The 21,406-nt window shown below is 37.8% G+C and overlaps 1 long non-coding RNA gene across 1 annotated transcript in view; it reads left to right on the top strand.

The window, feature by feature from the left end:
* LOC124459969 overlaps positions 1 to 12,705 on the top strand; it is a 33,026-nt gene extending 20,321 nt beyond the window's left edge. The window contains exon 3 of the long non-coding RNA XR_006953928.1: positions 11,756 to 12,705. This is a non-coding gene — a long non-coding RNA (uncharacterized LOC124459969). The remainder of the gene's footprint in view (positions 1 to 11,755) is intronic.
* Positions 12,706 to 21,406: the final 8,701 nt, after the last annotated feature.

The following is a 21,406-nucleotide window of genomic DNA, read 5'->3' on the forward strand; positions in this document are numbered from 1 at the left end:
GCCTCATAATCATCACGAGCAAGACGCTCCTGGGGTGCGCTTTGTGATTTTTTTTGCTATCTTTAAGCAGTTTCCCATTGTCTGGCATCGTTTTGTGGTGGCACAAAAAGACTATATACATAGATATATTATTCTATATTGTATATAAAAATAAAAATTTGTACAAAAACTTAATTCAACTGGCGGCGGCAGAGCTGAATTCCGTGTAGTCGCTTCGATGGTGGCAAGGTCGAGCTCGACCTACCCGTTTCCCAATTCCCATCATACCCGTAACCAGGCTGCCATTGTCATTATTTTTTTTTGTTGGAGTTACGCACTTCATTTCAGGAAGCGTGAAATGAAATTAATCCATGGTCCATTCTCAATGGATAATTCTGACGACTTCATCTCAAGAACTTGTCCTGTTCCCCCACCCAACAGAAACTGATGCGGACTCTGTGCAAAATTCGAAACACTTTGAATTAAATTCAAATAAAACGTTTTACTGTGCTTTTCAATGATTCTCACATATCGTTCACTACACAGCTACAAAGATATAAATGTATATGCTCTTTCCCCTCTCTGGCTCCCATCCCCTGGGGCGTGTCCATGCCTTATGCATTTTGTTTGGTGTTTTCGTGTAGAGCAAACACGCTCTATGAATTTAATTAAGTTGTGCGGCAAACCTGAAAGTGACACTGCAACACGACAGGGCACGGCACGACATTTATGTAGCTGCAACATTCATGCTACTAAAATAACTCACAATCAAAGGGCTTAGCCACAACTTGATGATATCTGCCATTAGTCAGATAGCCCAAATTGTATACCTTTAATTCACTTCACCTAGTCAATGAATACTACGTAACTCAGATACATTTGCATCAGCAGATTTCAATCGACTTTTCCTCTTTGCTACTTTTATATCTGCAGCAAGAACTTAGTAAGTTTAAAAGAAATAAAAATAAATAGAATAGAAATAAAAATAAAAATAAAATTCCAAAAATGTATAGATTCGAGAAACGGAATAAGAACAAATGATAAGGAAGATACCTTTATAGAGATATAATTTTTTTGTAGTTTCGTCTATAACAAACTTTCGTTTAAAAGAACAACAAAAAGACCCCAAATCTTGTTTAGTCCTTATATATGTACATACGTCCCTATATCATTCATATTGATCAAAAGATATTTGTATTTATATCTTTGGCAACTAATTACGTAATCTAAACTTGGAAAGAAACCCAAAATGCCGTCAAACTTCTGGATGAAACACAACGACATAGCGACGGCTCTCCAAATGAGATTGAGTACCAAAAATTCCCACTCACTCAAACTGATGTGCGCAGGCCAAGCCCATTTTTGTGTGCCTCGTACTGGTTCCTGGCCATCAGATACCAACCTCTACCCCTCCCCTAACCCTCTGCCAACCTCTGCCGCGATTCGGGCAGAGAACAGCCTTTTGATGTACTGCAGCAGCAGTTTTTCTCGTGCTCACTCAACCACCGAAACACTTTCAGTTGAAACTCTGAGAAGCGCAGACGTCGAATTATTTTCCTGCCAGCCTTCAACGGGGACAGTTGCTAAGAAAACCATTCGACAACAAAAGAATCACCATACCAAAATCCCTAAGATAATTAAAAAAAAAAAAACATTGGAAACAAAATAAAGAATTCAATTCATATTTATAACTGCTGCAACGTTAAAATGTTCGAAAGATTCAAAAAAGCAGAAATTAAGGAAAACTGGTTTTAGTACAGATACTTTTTTAGCACAGTTTACTCCGAAGTTGCCATTGTGTTCCACTAGATGGCGGCTGTGTTGTCCTTTTTGGTTCTTCAAAACCAGATGGCGACACTGAAAATCCTAAATGTATTCAAAAAGTATCCACTAAAATTTCTGTTATCTGACGTAAAAAATTATACCAACATTACAAAGTCATTATTATTATTTAAATATATTGGCAATTTCATTCAATAGAGTTTGTAATTTCTTAATTTTTTAAGCTTAATCTTCAAACATTCTTAAATCTATTAAACTGATCAAAGGGAAAGTATTAATATTAGAAATTTTATTGGGCATTCTGTGGAAGATTTCATCTCATGTCCTAATCCCCCCGATCCAAAAAAAGAGAAACTCATTATAACTGATTTTAATTAGAACGATAAAAATTTAAAGGATGAAATATTTTTCTGAAAGCCTTTCTGTTTTAATTCCAAGACTAAGTTATAATTTTATTTTTTATACCCTTGCAAAAAGGGTGACTATATCACATACATAGCTCCCATAGGAACGATCTTTCGAAAACAGTGACTTTTGTCAATAACTTCGTTTTGAAGACTATAGGTAAGGAAAGAGTTACCAAAAAAGTTGCAAGGGTATACAAACTTTGACGCGGTCGAAGTTAGCCCCGGCCCTCTGGTTTATTTTAAAATTTATGTTAAATTAATTAGTGGACTCTTTAACCATCTCTTACAAAACTTTGCAGTTTATTTACTCAAAATCAATATTCAAAGAACGATTAAGGAAAACCGTGTAAATTTTTGAAAGGTATCATATGTAGTTATACTTAATTATGGTAACATTTTTTCGCTAAAAATGGTATACCAAAATCGGCTTCAAAGACGAACTCTAAGAAACTTTCATTAAGAAACGTGGTGTTTTATAGTTAGATAAATTCCTAGCCGCCGGTGCGAAAGATAAAGATTGACATTTTGGTATTGGCTTATAGTTTTTTTTGGCCATACAAAAAAATCATTAGACACTGGCATAAAAAACTTGTGACTTCTATTCTATAAGAATTGTACTAAAAGCCACTTATGGCATATCTCTCGCATATTTTTGGAATTCCACAATCAGATTTCACTACGTTTTTAAAAATGTAGACTATTCCAAAAACCTAAATATGCACAAACAAAACATAAAATAACCAAATTCACAAAACTTTGAAAGAGAAGCTATCCCAGAGGCACCAGATAAGGACTTATTCAATAGCTTGGCCACATGACCGAGAGAATTGACCATTCTAATTACTTAAAGTGTGTCATTAATATTACAAATTGTCATATCTACAAATTTCCTCTATTGGCTTTAAGAGCTGATATAAGTAGGAATAGTAACAATCCCAATAAAGATTTCTTATAACTAATTGATAGACTAGTAGTTCATCTTCTGGTTAAAATAAAAACTCTCATCGATTGGTAGTCATCTTAGCAACATTCTCCTTAAATTAAATGGAACATATTGTTAATCAAGGATTTTCATTCAATTTGACTTACTTTGCCTCAGACGATAATGGGAATAGCTCATAAAAATAAAACTCAAGTGCGGGTGTTGTAACGTCAAACGATTTCATTCAAAATCGGAGCAATCAAAACATCAAGATGTCAGTAGAAATAAACGCGGTTAAGACAACAAAATTACTTTAAGCATTATTGGGGCCACGATTCGCAATCAAGACGCATCGCACAAGCGGAGAGAATCTCCCTTGGCGAAAGTGGGGATTGGAATCAACGAGGAAGAGGCACGGGCAGTGGCCAAGGGTCGACGTAGGGGAAGGAAAAACATGAAAATCATCTTTCAACGCAATGCGCTTTCAACACAAAACTAAGAAGCACCAATGGCAATCAGGTGATGGGGGGAACTGGAAGCCAATGGTGGGGCTCAGGATGCACATGTGAGATAGTCGGGCAGGTTAAGACAACGAAGACCAGTATTTGCTTGCATTTCTACTTCTCATTTGGCTATAATGCAATGGGCAGCACGCGATGCCAATCCAAATCAACTGGTTTTCTGCCTTCTTTGCCAACAAGAAGAGCATTCGGCACAGTGAATGGTAGGCATATGACGGTCGTCAAAATGTGGACTTTAGTTTTACATATTTTTATATTGATTAGATATATTCATATACATATACTGTAGATCCAGAGTATGTAGTTTTGTTCCACTGTTCAAATGTTATCAATATTTCAGCTAAGAACAGCTTCAAGTTAGTTTCTCCATCTAGGTAGTTAAGAATGTCAAGGTTCTTGAGGAGATTCCTATGATCGTAAATGAGTTTATTGAATAATTTCAATCACTTTTCCACATTTCTTTCCCTTTTCCCTTGCTATCAATAGTTGAATGCGAACATTTCTGTATAGAGAAGCCATTGGAGCCATTGTCGCACTTGCAGTTTGATAGAATCAGAGTATCTCAATTGCAATATCAATCTAATCTAACGTTCCATTTCAAAAATCTCTTATTGCATTTACCTCCCCATAACCCATCCACTCTACTAGTCCCCCATTTCATCCTTTGGACCCCCAACTGGATTGCACTTGTTGTTTTTAATAAGTTTCTGGTTTTTGGCATTGTTTTTGCTTTTCCTTCTTGTTCCTTTGCTTCTCCTCTGGCTCTGGCTCTGGCTCTAACTCTGTCTTGGGCTATGGCAGTGGCTCTGTCTGGCTTTCCTTGCCTTCTCCCTTGCCCCATGTTGCCTTTGATGTTTCGATTAAGTTCGGAGTTCGCGTTGTCGAACTGGTTAGTTGGGTCTTCCTCTTGCTCTCTCACTCTTTGCTTCTGCTCCCCCCACCCATGTTTGGAGCAGTTGGGCTTAAGTTTATGGCCATTTCGTTTCACTGTCTTTGGAGCAGTTGCCGAAAGTGCAGTTGTTGCCGTTGTTGTTTTTGTGGCTTTGCCTGCTCGTTGAGTTGATTTTCTTAAGCATTTCACCCGTTTACCATTTACCATTTTGCCATTTACCTTTATATTTTGGCTTGTGCAGGAAAATTTTCTCACATCGCAGCTCTCATCGGGCTCTCAGTTGGTGCTGGAGTTGCTCGTTTTGTGGCTACAACTGCTCTGACGCAACTGGTTGCCCATTGCCCATAGACCGAATGCCACCGTCACCCCGTCATCCCATCATCCAGCGTCACCAGCGTTGCCCGCTGCCGCCACCCGCTCCCGCAATCCCACAAATTTCGAATTTGATTTTATTGTTATGATCTCAATTGTTTTCGCAATGTAAACACTGGAGATTTTCAGAACAGCGATGCCGATGCCGATGCCGCTGTCGACTTGTCGGCTAAATAATTTTCAATTTTTATTGTTCACCAAAGAGTTTTTGCATTAACGGCACTTTTCGGTTCATTGCAAACGGCTTAAAGCTAGGTGGGAAACATTTCACCAGTACTAAACTGGCCCAAAAGGAACTGGCTTAAACCTCAACTCATGCCAGAAACTTTCAAATCTTGCTGGCAATTTAATAACTAAAACTGTACAGTTTCTTTAAGTCGAATTAACAACTGAAGTTGTCCTGAAATGTTAAAAAATTATCTAAATAGTCCAAACACAAAAAAACTTTCACTCGTTGCAGAGGACGGACGTGTTTTTTTTGCGCTTATCAACTTTTATTTTTTCTCGCGAATTAATACTTTTATATAACTCTTAAATTATCGGTTTAATTAATTACAATTACAACATCCGAATTTTTTTTTCATTTCGCGAATTCTTGCTGTCGTTTTTGTTTAAATTTAAATAAAATCAAAACTTACAACAATACTTGCATTAGCGGTGTTGTTGTTTTGTTTATCTCTTTTGCTTTTGTGTCTTTACCGTTTTAACTAACTCTCGCGCTCTTGCGTACAAATTGTTGTTGCATGTGTTCAATTTGACGCGCTCTCCCGCTCTTTCCTATTCTTGATTGATTTGCGCTCTCGTCTTTTGCCTACCCGCGACTCTGTGATACGTGTTTTTGTGTTTTTCATTTCTTTTTATTCTTTAGTTGTGAAGGCTTACTCTGCACATTAACCCTTGTGTCAGAACTGGTCAGTATATTCTTATACACAGATTTTTAACCTTTAGAATTTTTATTTTTTTTTGTATTTCCTTTTTCAATTAAATTAAACTTTTTGATAAAATGGTTGTCTGCTCAAAAAATAATTGCATAGTTGCCACTAATGCGGTTGACTCCCATGATTATATTCTTTGTTGGTTGTGTGACAATGCTGTTCACGTCAAGTGTGCAGGTTACACAGGCAGAATCAAGGAGTCTATTGCTAAAGGTGGTGGCTTAAAATATGGATGTGATGCTTGCCGGGAGGTCGAGAATGAGATGCGCTCTTTCATGAGGCGGACTAGAGATAGTTTTGACACTTTAAGGGCAGGTTTTAATAAACTCCAAGCGGAGTTTACTGCGGTGGAGACTCAGTTCAGAAGTTTATCGCTTATGAATGAGTCTCCGAAACGTAAAAGGACCAGTCCTTGGGGTGTTTCTGTATCTGTAGATCCGCCAGCCTCTCTTATCGTCCCCGACCGGTCTCATGCACCGTCCACTCCTAATGTACAGCAATTGATATCGTTTAAGAGCCCGGTTGTGAATGCTATTAGTAATGAATTACCGGTATCACCTGGGAATGATCTCTTAAAAACGATGCCTATTGTAGTGTCCGATGTGTCTGGGCAATTACCCATTCCAATGGAAATTGCCGATAGTTCTAAAAGTATCGAGGGCCCCGTGAACAAGTTGACTGCTGCAGTGGGTGACTTGTCCAACGTTACTGCTGCGGCTGACGCTTCGGGACCACGGCCTCTCGTTGGCATACCACCAAAGAAACATATATTTGTTTCTAGGCTAGACCCTGTTGTCACATCTGATGATGTAATAGCCTATATTCGGAAGAAAGTTAACGTCTCGAATATTGCGGTGGAAAAGTTTAAATTTTCTTATTCTCGGGACATTTCGTCCTTTAAAATTAGTGTTTCTGCCAATATCTTCGACACTATATGTCGAGAAGATTTTTGGCCTAAACATATAATAGTTAAGGAATATACTGTAAAAAAGAAAAATCGGCAACCGATTCGCTTGCCTACAACAACAACTAATACTATTCCTGCCACATCAGCATCTGCTGGTGTGTCAAAAAACTAGCTTCGTCCCTTAACCTGGGTTACCAGAACGTTAGAGGACTGAAATCTAAACTTCCTAATCTCTATGTAGATAGTCTTTCTTTTGAGCATAACATTCTAGCTTTCACAGAGACGTGGCTAAAACCTGATATTGCTGATGCATCGGTTTTTTCCACAAACTTTTCTATTTTCAGACGTGACCGGATTTCTCGCATAGGTGGTGGCGTTCTGATAGCTGTGGATGCTGCTTTATCATCTGAAATGATTCAATTTTCTAGTACCCAGGAGATTGAGTTTGTCGGTGTTAAAGTAAATTTTAAATCTTTCAATGCTTTCATTACTTGTTCCTATATTCCACCATTGTCAGACATGGTGGTATATTTAAATCATTTAGAGGCAATTCAGTTTGTCTCCTCTTTAGTTTCGAGCCAAGACATGCTCATAGTTGTAGGTGATTTTAATTTACCCGCTTTAGCATGGTCACTAACAGATGAATCTACCACGTTGCTGCCCTCTTTGTCACATGACTTTATTGATGGCCTTCTAGGCTTATCTTTATCCCAAGTCAATCCTGTCTTAAATTCTAATGAAAAATCGTTAGATCTTATTTTTGTATTGGATTCTTCTTATTGTGAGGTTTCTAGGATCGAACCATTTGTTCTTCCAGAAGACAAATTTCATCCTACATTAAATTTAAAAATTGATTTGCCCTTGCTTTCACCATTACTTGGTTCAAATGAGTTACCACTAACTAGGTGCTTTCGTAAGACTGACTTTGCCAGCCTTAATGAAAACATTGCTACTACCGATTGGTCTTATCTGTACAATTGTAGTGATATGAACTCGGCTGTTCGTTTTTTCTATGATACTCTGAATTCACTCTTTGATATTTGTGTGCCTCTTGGTAGGCTGGAGCGGCTTAACAAACCTCCCTGGTTCTCTCGCGAGCTATCCAATTTGAAAAATGTGAAGACACGATATTATAAGAAATTCCAAAAAACACGTCGTTCATCAGATTATGCTCTGTATACAGTCGCTCGTTCAAAATTCATGATGCTTAATACACAATGCTATAAGAATTATCTTCAGCGGTGTAAGCTTCAGTTTTCTTCTGACCCTAAACAATTTTATAATTTTGTTAATTCTAAACGTAAGACCTCTGTGCACCCATCTTTTTTGTCTTTTCAAAATAAAAAAGCGAGCACTGATCAGGCAATTGCCGATATGTTTGCGAGTTTTTTCAAAACAACTTATTCCTCAACGGAATATCGAGCAAGTCCGTATCCTTATCATTTAAAAAAGGCTAATTGCATTTTCAATCCAGTGATTGATGAAAGTTCTATTCTTACCGAACTTAAATTAGTTAAACCTGTTTATTCTCCGGGGCCAGACGGTATTCCTGGATGTATACTCAGGTTCTGTGCAAACGCATTATGTAAACCCATTTTAAAATTGTTTCTATTGTCTGTAGAATCTTCCTCTTTTCCATCTATTTGGAAGGAGTCATATATTATTCCTCTGCATAAAAATGGCAAAAAGTCCGAAGCCTCTAACTATAGGGGTATCTCAAAATTGTCCGCTATTCCGAAAGCTTTTGAGAAAATTATAACTTCTCAATTGCAACATTTTTGCAGCTCTATTATTTCGCCATCCCAACATGGGTTTGTGAAACGTAGATCTACAACCACTAACCTTTTAGAATTTACATCAATAATTATCAAGGGGTTCAAAAATGGTAAACAAACTGATGTCATATACACTGACTTCAGCAAAGCCTTTGATTCCGTTAATCATACCCTATTACTTTCTAAGCTGAGCGACATTGGGTTTCCACCCCTTTTCCTTTCTTGGGTTCGAGAATATTTAACAAATAGAAAACAGAAGGTACTTTTTAAGTCTTCTTTTTCCGTTTCCATTTCTGTGACTTCTGGTGTACCTCAAGGTAGTCATCTTGGCCCTCTGCTCTTCACACTATTTATTAACGATCTTCCATCAGTCATTGTTCATTCGCGTGTGCTTATGTATGCTGACGATGTCAAGCTTTGTCTTACTTATAAAGATACAGATTCATTTAGTCGGCTACAAGCTGATCTTAAAAACTTTCAATCCTGGTGCCAGTTTAATCTACTAAATCTTAACACTACCAAATGTAAGGTAATGACTTTTTTTCGTAACTCTCCTCAACTGGTCACTTATATTCTAAACAACAGCCATTTAGAACGTCTAAATAATATGAATGATTTGGGCGTACTTATGGACCATAAGTTAAATTTTAACACCCATATTTCCACCACGGTCGCAAAGGCCATGAGTGTCCTGGGTTTCATTAAAAGATGGTCAAAAGAATTTGATGACCCCTATACAACTAAAGTTCTTTTTACTTCGCTTGTCCGTCCTATTTTAGAGTATGGATCTTGCATTTGGTCACCTCAATACGAGTCGCACCAGATTAGACTAGAATCCGTTCAAAAGCAGTTCTTGCTATTTGCTCTTCGTGGCTTAAGCTGGGATCGCAATGTCAATTTGCCTTCGTATTCTAGTAGACTTCTCTTGATTAACCTTCCGTCCCTAACTAACCGTAGAATTATGCTTGGTGTCATTTTTATGCACAAGCTCCTAATTGGTGATATCGACTCGCCTGAGTTATTAGCTCAGGTGAATCTGTCGGTACCATGTAGACGGAGTAGACATCCTTTAATACCTTTATCCCTTAGTCGTTGTTCTTCTAACTATGCTATGCATGAACCTTTTAGGGTCCTCTGCTCTGATTACAATCTTCTATCCCCTGTAATCGGCTCAGAGTTTTCTATTAATATGCTTAAAACATCTATCCTATCCCATTTAGTTAATAGATAGCTATAGTATTATGTGTTTGTCTGTCTTTTCTATTGTGTATTTTGTCCACGCGATTCGTGCCGTGCGTTATACGGCTGCACCCCTCGGTCGGTCGGGTGGGAGGTGGGCAGTTATCTGCTTGGGCTCGCGCGTAACAGGCTTTGTCCTGGTGTCGTAGGGGCCACTTGAACGTACTGCGCATAGTATCGTCAACGTCCGCTAAGAAAACACAAATGAAATTTCGTCTACTAGTTTTTGTTGTCATTCAACAGCGATTCACCATTCCCTGTTATCGTTTTAATTCTTTCTCTCAAGTTCTTTGAAGTTCTATGAAGTTCCAATACATCTTAATTCAGTTATTAATATTTAAATTTGTCAATGTTTGTCATAAAAAAAGAATTTATTTTAAAAGAACAAATTTTACCTAATTTAAACATTTAAGTTTACCTATTTTGTTCTTACACAATTCCAAATTATTCTATAGTAAATATCGGCGTGTTTTTTCTCCAATGCCCGTTAATTTCCACAAAAGTCATAACGGTACGCCTAATTCTGGGACATAGTTCTTAGGTCGGAGGTCGCTAATCGTTTTGCTTTGAAGGTCGGTCTCGACAATGACACATTCAATAAAGAGGCGATCGGTGTTAAACTGTCTCGACTAGAAACCAAAGCAATTCATAAATCATAAAAATGTGTCATAAAAAATATATATTACAGTCGTAATAGGGCAGGGGCAATATGGAGAAATGAAGCTGCCTTTCAACATGTCCTTCAGCCTTGAGAAAAACAAGCGTAAAAAATACTCAAGGAGAAAGACTTTTTATTTGGTTTTTTTTTTTGACTGACCTCAGTGCATTTTGTTTTGACTCTTGACTGAGGATAGTCGAATTCTCTTGGTACATGAGCTACGATAGCGATCCTTATAAAGAACACACACACACAGATACAGATACAGATATTTTTGCCATTGTTCTTGGTCCCAGCTCGATTATTGCCGGCAGGGTAATAAATCATAAAAATATATTTTTCAGTTACACAAAATTGGAATACCGATCTCTGACTGTTTTGGTCTGGCTTTAGCTCGTTACACGGTGGATTCAAAAATGCCTGTAAAATTGCCGAGTTTGCCTTTTTTTCGGTTTTTTGGTGGTGGCAACTGAGAGGTACGAGAGGGACGATCGCGCCCTCGAGCATCTGATAACAAAACCACCGGCATGGCCAAGGCCCAGGGAAAACAAAGGGCCAATAACTTTCTCTTTTGGGCCACATCGTTGTCGCCGATGATGTTTCTGCATTGCCAAATATGAAAATTTTGATTTATGCATTTTGCAAGAAGTGCTCGTCTGTGGCATTGTCCATAGACATCTATTCCTATTTGTGTTTTTGTGAGTGTGTTTGTGTGTAGCTGTCAATGAGAGGCGCCTGGCATTGATTCCATAAATCTTTCGATTTTGATTGGGCTCTCGAGTGGGTGCTAATCTGTTCATGAGACGAGAATACTCTCCATAGATTCTAGAGGGTTAAATTAACAATTTCTAGAAATTAATTTGGGGAGTACTGTACTTGGTCGTCGTGCTTAATGCAGCCGCCGCCACAGCCTCCATTTCCCTAGCTACATAAACATGATTTACTCGAAGCAGATGATTTAATGTAACCGCATATCTGTCTGTATATATGGGGCAGTGGCAGTTGCATGAACTGAACACTGAACACTTCAGATGCATCCGCCTCGCTCTTTTGCTCTATGGCACTCGAGCGAATGAAAAGTCTCAAGTACAGACGTCACACATATGTTTCAATTCAGAGATCGGTTTAACGAAACGACGGCATCCATCTTGAAAATTCAGAAAACTGACAATTGAAACATCTTTTGCCCAACATCCGAACATTTGAAATGGGCGACAAGGGAGAAGAGTTCACTGAGAATTCTATTTAAGAAACATAATCCAGTGACAATGGAACAAATATGAATGAATGTGCTTAAAATCGGTAGTTAACAGTTTACTAATAGTTTCTTTTTTCGATTTGTGGCTTTGTTTTCTTATACTTTCAGATATCAAACTCAATGGCCAATGACAAAGGTCTTCGGATATAGTATGTAAATCAAAAAGGCAACGAGCTGCGCCCTTTAATATACTCTTGGCCAAATCTGACGTCAAAACAAATCGTTAAAATGCCATAAAAAAGAATCCATATGCAGTAGTCGCTAAACCAGAGCGTGTGCGAGGCAAATGCATTCGAATAAAATTTTACCACCATTTCCTCAAGCATCATCAACATCATGAACATCAAACTAACTGCGGCAACATCCGAGGCACCTCATAAAAGTAATGATGCTGGATGTCTATGAGGCATCAGTAGCATTTGATGGATACAAAATACAAATACAAATACGAATACGAATACAAATACGAGAATACCGAAACACCGGTAATAGGGCAGACGATACAGGGGATACTTATGATGGCATACGTCACGGAACTTGGGTTTTTATGTCTTTTATATTGATTGTCATCATGTCACACTAAACAGATCGTAAAAAAGTCGTAAAATCCATACCAGTTGCCCATCTTTTCCCCCCTCCAGCACTGATGTACCCACAGCCAATCTAATTGAGACTCCGAATTTGACTCAGTCTCAGACTCGTCTTGAGTGGTTTGAGGAAAAGGAAAATGAACGCTCTCAGGATCATCTGCAGGATACTCAACACACACACACACACACACGCTTGTCAAGGGATCGTTTTCGGCATTGCTTGGCTGAGTGAATCTCATTTTGGTTTCGTTTGCTCTCTAAGTGGTTGCTGGCGTCAAGTCGTAAAAGGGCCATAAAATTTTGGCTGCTTGGCTGGTGTATTAACCGCAATTTGTTTATATAGTTGTTAAAATGCCATTCCATCTTGTTCTGTTTTGTTCTGTAGCATTTAATTGCCGACTGCCGGATTCACTTTTTTTACGAGCTCACAAAGTGGGCAAACCTAATAAAATTTAATTTTTACGACTATTTAAATGATTTCATTTGGCATATGGCGACGAGGGGGGAATGGCTTCTTTATGTGTGACATATGGAGAGCCCTAAAAGTGGCAACAGGTAAGTAAATCAAACATAAATCACCTCAAATCAATTGAAATCACACAATTCCAAAGGAGAAATGCAAATTAATTTTTAGGTATTCATTCCCAGAAATATTTTCCCATTCACAAGATGACTTAATCCACTCGAATGGCAGCTCATTACAAGGTCAGAAATCAATTGTACACGAAAACCAAGACGAAAGGTGAGGTGAAAACAAACCGCCTACTTATGCAAATTGGCCGAAGAGGCAAGACAAACGAGATTCTCCGTCCGAAATGAAGACATTCAATTTCAGCTGCACTTACCTACTAATCCCAGCCAATGAACCCTTGACTTCTTACCGCAATTCATCAAACAATTGGCAGCAGTTTCTGCAGGAAGTTTCGTTCCCTTTCCTGTGCCCTGCCTCACTCCCGCCTGTAGGCAAATGTCTGCTAGGTCCTTTTTGGCCCAGGAGGCAAGGCGACTAATTGAGCACTTTTGTTTGACTGCTTTAGCTCACGGTTTCTGCCAACTTGTTGGCCTGGCTAAGGCTAACCAGCTGCTGGTTAGCAAAGACCGCCTACCTACCTACGATTATTACGTGGAGTAAGCAGCTTCGCCCTATGGAAATGGAATCCTTTTTCACTTTCTACCTCTTTTGCGAAAACGTGCAAAGTGGGTGTAAACGGATCGAAATGATGATTGTTTATTGTAATTTTTATGACTGCTTTGCACACAAACACGCCAAGGCGATGATGATTGTTGCACCCGAGGCTGAGGCCTAAGGGTCGCGGGGTACGGGCATAGCCATCGGCAAGGATAAGTGTACGAGTAGCCGTAGCAAAAGGAAAGCTAGTAAATAGTTACGGACTTTCCCTTTTGCCCTCATGGGAGATGCAAGTGACGAAAACTAAAGTACTTGCAAAGTTTATTACTATATCTTTCGATAAATGTTTACCGAAAGGTAAAGTTGATTAGCAATTCAATCTAATAGATATAAAATAAAATAAATTTTAATTAATAAGCATTGACAAGCGTACTGAATATATTTATTATTAATTTCTAGAATTTAATCAAAAGTGACTTGGAGTTATTTCTTAATTTGTTTACTTGCTGAGCGAATAGCAAATAGTTAATATTCTCAATTGCAAATATAAAAAACTTTCATTTACTTAGTTAATTCATTAGTCAGTTCCTTAAAAGGTTGAATAAAATTAAATTGAGTAAAATTAAATAAACATAAAATATACAAAAGGCGATTATATTTGCAATGGATAAATAAATTAAAATTATTATTATTATTAGTAAAATTAAATAAACATAAAATATACAAAAGGCGATTATATTTGCAATGGATAAATGTGAAGATAATTTGCAAATTTTCCAAAAAAAAGTATAAGATTTGTTGAAAAATGTATAAAATATAAAGTATAAATTATCATTTCATTTGATTTCTAGATCTAACCTGAGTCTGTTCTGTAAAACTCATTTATTATCAAACATATATTGCTTCTTTCCAAACAGTTTCCAGATCATTTTTTGTTTTACCTGTCGAATATTTATTGCCAAAGAGAAGCAACTAAACAAGATCGGCTTTTAAACTTCTAATTGGAGACTGACTTGCCTATATTAACGAGTTGTTCTTATTGATTCATGACTCGCAAAGCATTCATATATGATTAGATTGCCTATGCCTACGAATTCAAATCAATTTACTTCATTCAATCAGCTTTTTTCATGGCAAATTATATCTTTAGATGCACTTGGCGTATCTATCAAGCCAATCGGGGACTTCTTCTACCATTTCATCATGTACTCAACAACAACAACTCGTCTTGGGGGCTTTGGCGTTGCCATGGCACAAAGACTAACAAATGCCAACTAATACTTGGCTAATACGCAACTATTAGTGGCTGCCGCTGCCAGGTTCAAGTTTTGCAGACATCATATACACAAAAAAAAAACAACATGCAACACTAGTTGGCTAGTAAGTGGGACTGGTTTGCTTTATGGGTAACAACAACAAATACAGCTGGGCGAATAAATTAAGCCGACATTTATGAAATGGCGCTGGGGGCGGTTATGATGCATTTTTAATTGACGTTCATTTGAAGAAACGCTCCAATTCAATTATGCGCCCGTTGCCGGCTGTCGACTGCCAGAGTCATTCACAGCAACAACAACAACAAACCACATTGTGCCCACCACAACAAGTAGGCTCAGTCCATCAACGAGACCTCTGCCACCTCTTCCAACAGTGAGCTTCCTTCCTCCTCGTTTTTGGCCGGAGCCATAAAAGACGCTGGCAACGGCAACGGTTTTTGGCCAAATTGCCACTTTGTGTGCAAATTTGAGTTAAGGAAACGCTTGGCATAAAAATGAAAATCACTGAGAACAATTGTTTGCCAGTCGGAGGAGGCGCGAGCACCCTAGTCGTAACTTTACTTCACAGAGTATCGCTCGAATGCAATCTTGTGATTTCTTGTCAAGACTAGCCACCGAGTAACTTTGGGGGCAAGCAACGCGTGCCCACGGCCCTCTCCAGGCTCCACCCACACATACCTGCATACCCGCAACGTTGGTGGCACTGACTCCTAACGAATGCACGCCCAATTGTTGCACATCCAATTGACAGTTGGCTGTCATTTGGCAATTGCTGCTTGGAGCTGACTTGGTGGCACGTCAACTTATTCATTAATTCATCAAAATCAAATATGCAAAAGGCCCAAAGTCCCACCATCCCCTTGAGCCCCTCACCCGGTCTCACATGTCTTATTTGCTAAACGCATTGACTTTTGCATTCGTTGATAGTCTTAATTGGTTACGTTCCTTCGTTTCGTTTGTATAAAATAATCGTTAGAAAACGTGTTTTGTTTAATTGGAAAATTTGTATGTCTTGGCTCGTCAGCATGGTTTTTTCTCTGTTCCTCTTCTGCTTCAACTATTCTTGGTGTGTGTGTTGACTAGTTTTTCTTTTTCTTAAGGAAAATTCCTACGAAATCTGTGGTAGAAACCATAAAATGGTTTAACACCATGAAGGCAACACGATTCTCCAATGTCTTGTGTAATGATTTGAAAAGTTTTTTAAAATGTTGTTAAAGTCAAAATTTCACATTTGCCAAATGTTTAAAGTTAAATATTTAAATTGTTGATTTTTTGCGACCTTTTATTGTTAAATGTATGTTTTGCCGGCTCGAGGTCAAATTTTCTTTTGTGAATAAAACAAAATAATAATATTTTGTGTTGTTCTTTTCCGATATATTTCGACCACTCATCGGTGGTCGTCTTCAGGGCAACTATAAAAACATTTAATTGTGATTAACTTTAACATAACATAATATAACAACAAGAAACACCTACTTATTTTTACACGTCCGCACACTGTGACGTGGAGCTACACACTGACTTGTCCCTAATAAATGCCTGTATAAATGCGCGCAGTTGTCTGTATCTACCTTATAATTAAGTCTTATATTTGTCGGTGTATTTATTATGTGCAGCATCTCCAAAGTATAACGTTTGTTGTAATGTTGTTCTTGGTCTATTATGTTTATGGCAGCACAGTGGGCCATAAGTGCTGTTTTTTGTATATTGGAGTGTTGCCGAAGTTTATAGTCTACTATAAACTTCGGCAACACTCCAATATACAAAAAACAGCACTTATGGCCCACTGTGCTGCCATAAACATAATAGACCAAGAACAACATTACAACAAACGTTATACTTTGGAGATGCTGCACATAATAAATACACCGACAAATATAAGACTTAATTATAAGGTAGATACAGACAACTGCGCGCATTTATACAGGCATTTATTAGGGACAAGTCAGTGTGTAGCTCCACGTCACAGTGTGCGGACGTGTAAAAATAAGTAGGTGTTTCTTGTTGTTATATTATGTTATGTTAAAGTTAATCACAATTAAATGTTTTTATAGTTGCCCTGAAGACGACCACCGATGAGTGGTCGAAATATATCGGAAAAGAACAACACAAAATATTATTATTTTGTTTTATTCACAAAAGAAAATTTGACCTCGAGCCGGCAAAACATACATTTAGTTAAATATTTAAACAATCCATTTAAACAATTTTTTAAGCTTTAGTTATAGAAAAAAAAAACTACCATTAGCCTTACATGTTCTCTACCCAAATTTGGCACACAAATCGGCGTTAAGTTTAAATCCGTAAATATTTATAATTCCGTATTAAATTCATAATGCTGAATGTTTAATGCATAAATACATAATAAAATTTTATGACTTTTACCTTATCTTGTCACACAAAAACAATAATAAACTTTCATTTAAAAATGAAAGAGGAAAATTTTTTCAGCCTTTTGTTGTGTGCTGCATTTTACGAGTATTTTATTGTGCATGTTGCAGTTGCAGTTCCCTCTGCAGTCCGCAGTGCACGTGCAAAATGCAGGCGCCACATGTGGCAACATTGGACCCCACCATCATGGTCACGACGCGGCGACAGTGTCCAATTCCTGCGCCAATCGAGCGCCAAACAATTTGTCATTTTTTGCTCGTCCAGCGGTAGGCGGTAGGCGGGTGGTGGATGGGGGGTGGTGGGTTGGGTGTGGTATGGTGGGTTCTGTGCAATGTGGTGCCAGTGGCAGTGGCCAGCGATGATCAATGCCTTGAATTATGATGAGGATTTATGCTTGACACTGTCGCAATGTGGCAGATAGTGTCCGACAGTGGGACAGCCATTCAGATGGATGGATGGATGGATGGCTGGCTGGACAGATGGATGAATGGACAAACATTTACAGCACTGACCACTGGGCACTGGCGCTAGTTTTATGGCGGCCACTTCCATTTCCCTCTTCCGCTGACATCGTTGTCCACATTCACTGCTCCGCCCTCCCACTTCCGTCTTTTCATCTCTCCCCCGCAACAAAGGGCCTGCTATGATTTATGAAGTGTTAATAAAGAACTTAAATCCGTTGGATTGCATTTTGCATTTTCTGCTTTCCATTGCATTCACTCCGAGTTTGTGTGCGTGTTTCTTTTTTTATTCTCTGCTCTGTGCTCTCTCTTTTGTCTGCTCATAATGGAGGCCCATTCAGTGCTCGCCCTCAGGATTTCCTTATCAATGCGTTCCATATTCGTGGCTCGCCGATTTCATTTTTGTGCCCGGCAATTTCGCAATAAAATTTCGCCAGCCTGCAAATTAAAATTGCAATGTAATTGGTTAATCCATGCGTACATTATGGCCATGCACCCCAGCTATTCAAATTGCAGAGGAAGTGCACAATAGTTTTACTCCCCTCTCTCTCTCGCTCTCCTTTTCTCTCTGTCTCTCTCTTTCGCCCTGTTGCCCTTTATTATTATATTATTTGTGGAGCCGACTCTGAGATAATATAGTGAAAAAACTTTTTTTCTTTTGCCGAGTTGTTTTAAAGTAAATTTAAAGCCGGATTCCCCTTTGATAACTTTATAACTTATAACTTGATAACATATATCTAATTAAATATATACCATTTTAAGAAGAGAAACCTTTGTGCTGCGTATAAACATAATTTAACGCACCCATCTGAACTACATGTCGTATACGTAATAAGAATTTTATTACTTTAAACTAGCTTAATTTAAATTTTTGTCACCCGAAATCATCCAAATCTATTATAAAACATAATACTATATCAAAATGTGAACATGTAAAGCGTACCAACAAACGAAAGTGAATGGTTATTTCCGATTCTGATTCTGTTGTTGATTAACAAAAGAATTTGCATACAAAGGGCCGACTGTTTGCACTGGCTACTGGCCATTCGGGCAAGCCTAAGGCGTTCGAACAATGGGATTTTAATGGAAACCCAGGTGATGAACGGCATTTTGGGTGTCAAGAGCGAAAGTCGCTAGTTTTGTAGAGCGATGCCGGGCAATTAGCCAAGTAATTTAATTACCTACTACTCCTTTCGTTTAGCTCATGCTCCCGCTGTTTAATTGGCCTAATCGCTCAAAATAAGCACTGGCGCGGATTGCACACATGTCTTGGTCGCAACGGGAGTCGCCGCTCCTCTCTCCTCTCTCCTCTTTGCTCTCTTTTGCCACCCTCCTGACAATGGGGCGTGGGTGTTGGCTCCGCCACTTACGCAGCTAATAAAGCAGCAATTTGGCAGCTGGAAGCGCCGTCGCTGACGCCAAACAAACATCAAAAGACCGCCTCACCCCCTCTTTCATTACCATGTCCCCCGCCTGAGATCAAACGCCAAACACTGTGGCGAGGTTTATTTACAAGAAGCAAACAAAAAAAAAATAGAAAAAAATCAACAAAAAAACAAGCAATCACTGAATGGCGATTACGAGTTGGTATCGCTTGCACTTGACTTTGTTTATGTATAGGTATGTACGTATGTATATATCTAGATATTTGTACGTCTGGTCTATAAAGATTTTATTTTTTTGGGGAAATTTTGTAGTTGCTGGCGCTTATTTTGTACTCGGCACCTGTTGGATGTTCTCTTTCTCTCTCTCTCTCTCTCTCTCTCTCTCTCTCTCTCTCTCTGTCTATCTTCTCTCTTTCACTATCTTTCTCTTTCTCTATCTCTGTGTGTGTTTGTGTTTTGAAGGGCGCTTTTATCGCCGCTCTCTCGATTTATTATACCAATCGTTCAGATTTTCAAAGTCAATAGTTTCACCTATTGTATTGCATTCTTTGACTTTGAAGTGTCAAAGATTGGCCGCCAAATGAGCAAATTGAATGATCTATCAGTATTGAAATGGTCTTTACTCATTGGTAAGAGAGTATCTTCAAGTAGAATATAACATACGAAATCTGAGCAACATTTTGGGAATAAGCTCAGGGAAGACTTTATCGTAGACAATATATAACTATGAGATTGGATTACCAAATGTAAAATAAATACATTGCTATGCATTGACACCTTTTTACCAAAAAGATACAAACTCAATAATGACAAATACATTTTAGAACAGTCAGTGAGTCATTTAGTAAAATTTTTAAAAAAAGGAAGCAAATGTTTTATTGACAAGATTTTTTTTTACAATTGTGAATGTTTCTGAAACTGATAAACAGGCCCCATTTTTCCCAGAACTTAAATAAGGACATCATCTTGAAGTTATAAAAAAGTCATTTATAATAACTTAATTTGTTTTGTGTATCCTTGTTTGTTGTTATAGCCTTGCAGAGAGTATTATAAAATTGGTCAGATGTTTATAACTCACAGAAGCAGACGTTTCCGACCCCGTAAAGTATATATATATTCTTGATCAGCATGATAAGCTGAGTCGATATAGCCATGTTCGTCTGTTCGTCCGTTGGTGCGTGTGCGTTTTACTCAGCCATCTTAACAGCTATTGGGATGAAACTTGATATTTGAGCTACTTATAATCCGGGTAAGACAAAGTATGAAAATTGTCGTCATCGGACCACTATATCATATAGTTATAGAAGAAAAATAGGAGAAGAAATTAGAGTATCCCTACTAATTGATAGATTTTTATATAAAACACCAGAAATTTCAATCAGGCCGGATAAATAGAACACAAGTTACAAGCATTATAAATCGGATCTGTTCAAGCGCAGTAGGCAGCGCTGCCACCAGCCTTCTACGTCATTGCTCGACTCATCAGAGCACACGCATACACACACAGGCACAACGCTACATAAACTGGTGCCTCATGCATGTAAAAGGAGATGGGGAAGAAGAATATATATATTTGGAAGGTTTTGTCTGTGCATTGATTAGTTGAGTTGCAAAAAAAGTGTTTGGAACATTTAAAAATATTATGGCCAGGACTGCAAGGGTATATAAGCTTCGGCACAGCAGAAGTTACCTTCTTTGATATTTTTTGCTGTTATCATGAATGTGCAACATTAATATTTATTTAAATCGTACAACCAGTACCAGTCATAGAATCTTAGGATATCATTCCAAGCTGTGATCATGGTATTAGTTTTCGTGTTTGCATCTCAAGACTTTAAATAAGTTGAAATAATACGAATAGGGGGCCACTAACTAAAGTTTATACATTAATCATAAATCCAGATTTCCAAGTTAAGATTTTAATATTTAATAAAGTGTTAAAATATTAAATAACTTCAAGTATCATAATAATTAAAACACTCTTGATTAATAAATGTATCCTTTGAATCTTAATAATTTAATAAACAAAGTATATATTCGATTTTTAGAAACAGACTAATTGAAATAAATATGTTACTATATTTAAGCCTCAAAAGACTTAATTTCAAAAATTTCCTAAATTATTCAAAACAATCAAGCGCCTAATGACAGCTAATTCGGTGTTTTTAATTTTAAAGATTATCTAATCCAAAGACTAAACTAGATTGAAATGTTTTCAGCTATCAAGGATCTCTTAAAACATGAACAAACTTTGTATTTTCTTAGACCAATTTAGTTACATATGTTAAATATAATTATTAATATGTAATAAGCAAAGTATAAGTATAAATATCTTAAGTATAAATCAATTACGTACTATTTTAAGTTTTATAATTAAATGATTACTTGCATGGGAGTTTTTTACTTTTTTTTTGTGTTCACGCAAACAAGCATTGCGAAATACGAAAAACTCTAACCGCAAAACTTCAACTTGTCCTAGCGATGCCAAGAACTGGCAACACACAAAAACTCCTGCCACAGCATCCT

This window comes from Drosophila willistoni, chromosome 3R (assembly GCF_018902025.1).
Source record: "Drosophila willistoni isolate 14030-0811.24 chromosome 3R, UCI_dwil_1.1, whole genome shotgun sequence".
Lineage (NCBI taxonomy): Eukaryota > Metazoa > Arthropoda > Insecta > Diptera > Drosophilidae > Drosophila > Drosophila willistoni.